Raw genomic sequence first — 4,307 nt, forward strand, 5'->3', positions numbered from 1 at the left:
CTTCCACTTCTTCAATCTTCAGAAGCTCCCCTGCACCCCATGCAACAGCAGCTGTAACAAAAGTACAAATCAAAATATATCAGATTTCAAGAAGCATAAATTGCACACATACAATTTGCATAAATCCAGCTTAACCCTGCAAATCAATTTTTCCATGAAATGATATACATGAAATAAAATGAATGTGGCAATGACTCCTTGCACTGAACTGAACTGAACTGAAGTAGTTACCTTTGCATTTGATAACCTAGCCTGCAGTACATCTCGCCATTTTCCTTTCTGCCCAAACAAACAAACTTACTTTTGCCTTTCGAGTTGGTGTTGCAGGAGGCAGAGATGGATCCTTTAATTTATATTCTACTTGCTTTGAAATTGCCTTGAGTGAATGATATTGAATTGCTTGGTGATGTAGAATCGTTTTTGTGACACAGAGTTTGATATCTTGAAAATCGTCTCCACAGAGTTTGGGATTGCATATAAATGCCTCTCTGAATTTACTCAAGCTACTGAGGACTGTTCCAGACAGTTGATTGTTTTGATAGATTTAGGAAACTAAACGTAAGGTTGGTTAAAGATGTAACGACTTTCCCCTTGAGTTGATTGCTGGATAGATCAAGGTATCTGAGGTTTTGGAGATCACCCATTTGCATAGGTATTTTACCAGAAATATCATTTCCTTTCAAGTTAAGCTCTGTAAGCTGTTTCAAAGACCCAATACTCAACGAAATGTTACCAGAAAGTAAATTTACTTGCAAATCCAATACATCAAGATTATGTAACCCATAAAGCGCATCTGGTATACTTCCTGAAAATTTATTATTGCTAGCATTGAAAACAGATAAAAGCCCTACCTTGGCAATCTCAGATGGAAGCTTACCTGAAAATCTATTACAGTCAATTTGTAGGTTAGATAAATTTCTAGCATTGCCAATATCTTTAGAAATGCTTTCTTCAAAGCTGTTAGAACTGAGATGTAGCAGCGAAACTCTTGGCAATCCCCATTCCAAAATAGAAAATATCAGTTTTTTACCTCAATCATTTCTATTCCAAAATATTTCAGAAATCAAAATAAACCCTACAAATAAAAATGCAAACAAATTAGCCTACCTAGAAGTATGTTCTCTTTTGCATTGCATTTATGCTAAAAGGAAATGAAATGCAAAAAAGCAGGGTGATATTGCATATGAAAATAAATGGATAAAATACAAGGTGATATTGTATATGAGAATAAAAGGATTTGGACTTTTCTGTATATGGTGTTTCAGTTTCAATGCCAAAAATCTGCTAGAGCGGTTAAGAGGAAAGCACTTAATGTTTGTTGGAGACTCAATAAGTCAAAACCAATGGGAATCCATGGTCTGCATGCTTCAAGCAGTGTTTCCTAGCAATAAGAAAACTGTTAGTCAACAAGCTTCAATATTCAAGGCCCTGGTAAGCTGATAAATGTAGTTTCCATGGATAGTTGTGCATTTGATTATATGGTGAGTAATGAAGTCTTCCAATCTTCTTTCTCTTAAAAGGATTATGATGCCTCTGTGGAGTTTTTCTAGGAGTTTGACACAAGGTACACCATAGTTATTATGATTAAGTTGGATGCAAAGTTGAGTAGAGTTGATATGTAAATATAGGAAATAAATATATAGTATATGGCAATGCCCACCACACTCATCATCAGTGATTCAGTGCAGACAATGCCATGATTTTGAAACAGGGAAGGTAGAATAATTTGATACATTCTCTTGGATTCATAAGATTTCTTGTAAACCTTCTGTGTGCCATTTCAGAATCATCGTTCAATGGTACCAGAGAAAGAGCATACTTCTCATTCATAACTATATTTCAGTAGCATCCAAGAATAGCATAATATGCAATTTTAAATATAGCTGCTAATCTTGCAGCCTGCTATAATTTTATTTATATCTGTTGCAATGTTTGTTTTTCTTGCTATGTCATCTCATTTTGAACTAAAGGAACAGGTGCTTAGGACATTTTCAGGCTATACAACTCACAGGAGGCTTACAATTAAGGCCCGAGTCATAAGAGATGGAAATCTAAGCACTTCATCAAGTTGGAGGCAACCACATGTTTGAGAGATCCAGAGTCTGCAATGAATTCACAGGATCGAGCAAAAGTATGCTAAATTTAAATGTAAGTACTTGTTGGTTGTCAGAATATATTTTCTCACTGCAAGAGGGGCAGTTGACAGCAAAAATTGTCAATTTTGATACAGATTGGATTGCCATGCAGTACCATATTCTTCTACAGTTCGTTACAGTAAGGTTGGAAAATTGTAAAAGGAAGGTGACTTAGCAAAGGCTTTGATGATGTCAACATCATAAGAAGGCCAACATTTCGCTTTGATGTCTTGGAATAGCCAACCATCAAACATGACCTGTAACAAATTTCGAGTCGAGTTGTTTGATCTGCCTTCATTAGATGCCAGATAGTGGCAGGGCCATTGAATTATGAATATTTTGCCCATATGCACCAAACATAATTTACAGGCTGATATAAGAAAAGAATGCACAAGTGCCAGTGTAGGATGTAAAAAAGCTTATCGCATAATTTATCCAGATTGTCCAAACTAGCCATTAACACCATTCTTATTGATGTTTACCACTTTATAGAGTATCATTCAAAAGCATTATTGGCCATCACAAACTTCCAACATACAATTTTATGATAGAGTATGAATGTTTACATAGGAACCATTTGTATCAGCCTAGAGGTCTTACTTCGCTGCCATGGCCATTTGTTGTCACTTCAGAAAATATAGCACTTTCATCAGGGTCATAGCAGCAGCTTCATTATTCATGTTATGATGCTCTCTTTACAAGACATCCTTTTCTCGCTCAAAATCTCTATGTAATCAGTCAGAAAAGAAAGTATCTAGAGTTGAATCCTAACCTGCCAACAAACAAGGTAACAAGACTATTTATTTTGTATAGATAGCTGAATTGAAAATTTTCTTTTAACTTTTTTTACTTTCATTAAAATATAAAACATCAGCAAATAGCTATTGTTAAAACTCTTATGAGAGAAAAACTTTAGGTATACCTCTGGATGCCTTACATGTAAAATAGTACCAGTGATAGGGCTTTTAAGGGGTAGAGAAACAGATAATGGAGTGATGGCTCCTACAGAATCTGCGAGGTTGATGGTTGTTTCACCAAGGAAACCAAATTGAGAAGAGCCCTCGCAAGTTGCAGAAATTATATTTAAACAAAAGAAAAACAAATCAGAATTGCTTTAATGTTTTTGTGTTCAAGTCAATATAATGGTAAATATTCAATTATTTAAAAAGGATTAAAATGTATGTAAAAGATGAGAAATAGGCAGTACCGTTGATACAACAAGGTTGTACATTTTTTCATGATAATTCCCAGTTTTTGCATCTTGCTCGAGTCTTGTAGTTACAAAAATTGCATCAGACCATTGACAAGTTCCGTTATTGATGGAATCTCTTCCTGTATTGCTTACGATTTTACCTGTCTCTAATTATATCAGGGATATACTCAACTTGTCATATCCCGGTTGTGGTACCTGAAATGAGCAGGACAATATATGTCCATTGTAGTTTTCAACTATGAAGAAACTGTAGAAGGCTGATCAACACAATGCTAGTTCAAAGTTAATAGAAGTTAACATAAATGCATCCATTCCTCTAGGTATCCTGAATAATCAAGATAATGTAGCAAAACGATCTTGATGACTTGGGTCATGCTCCAAATTGCCTTATTACAAGAAGACAGACGCTAATTAGTAATAGGGTAAACTCAGATTATACAGGATTGTGCTCTAAGGATAGGGTAAACCCTAATTTTACAATATTGGCACCATTGCAATCAAAGGTCAGCTGTTCTACTATATTTTCATCTAACATGGTTTTCTCAGGCATGTTCCTGACTTTGTAAATTGTTCTCTGGTCTGGACATGATATATAATAGGTAAGGAAAAACTATATATTAATTGCACAATTACTCAAAATGAGAATTCCTAACCTTACTGCAAAGGTTTTTGCATAATTTGTAGCACTATCAAAAATGCAATGCATGAGTTTATCCTTTCAGACACTAATGGAAAACAAATCCGTACGTGATAAATGCCGAGACCTGATGCTACGTTTAATAGATTGGTAAGGCGAGTGAACCTCCATTTTGTAACACAATTTATATGCAATTATCCATCTCAAAAGCTACAATTGAAATTCACCTAATCATAACAGCTGGTGAGAACTTGTCCTTGAATGGTTTTGTTTACAATGTTTTGCAAATAGATAAGCAACTTGGTCAGGACACATACTAGAG

At 35.1% G+C, this 4,307-nt stretch overlaps 2 long non-coding RNA genes across 2 annotated transcripts; one reads left to right on the forward strand and one right to left on the reverse strand.

Annotated features, from left to right (window-relative positions):
* The first annotated feature begins 1,325 nt into the window (after positions 1–1,325).
* LOC149148472 (uncharacterized) lies at positions 1,326–2,371 on the forward strand. The gene is made up of 2 exons (XR_016263064.1): positions 1,326–2,148; positions 2,231–2,371. It is a non-coding gene; the product is annotated as an uncharacterized LOC149148472 (long non-coding RNA).
* Positions 2,372–3,131: 760 nt separating this feature from the next.
* On the reverse strand, positions 3,132–3,452 carry LOC149148473 (uncharacterized). The gene is made up of 2 exons (XR_016262914.1): positions 3,343–3,452; positions 3,132–3,195 (listed from the first exon to the last, which is right to left on the reverse strand). It is a non-coding gene; the product is annotated as an uncharacterized LOC149148473 (long non-coding RNA).
* Between the last annotated feature and the right edge of the window lie 855 nt (positions 3,453–4,307).

This window comes from Pinus tabuliformis, chromosome 9, assembly GCF_031772625.1.
Source record: "Pinus tabuliformis cultivar Carrire ecotype Pingquan chromosome 9, CPIR1, whole genome shotgun sequence".
Classification (NCBI taxonomy): Eukaryota; Viridiplantae; Streptophyta; class Pinopsida; order Pinales; family Pinaceae; genus Pinus; species Pinus tabuliformis.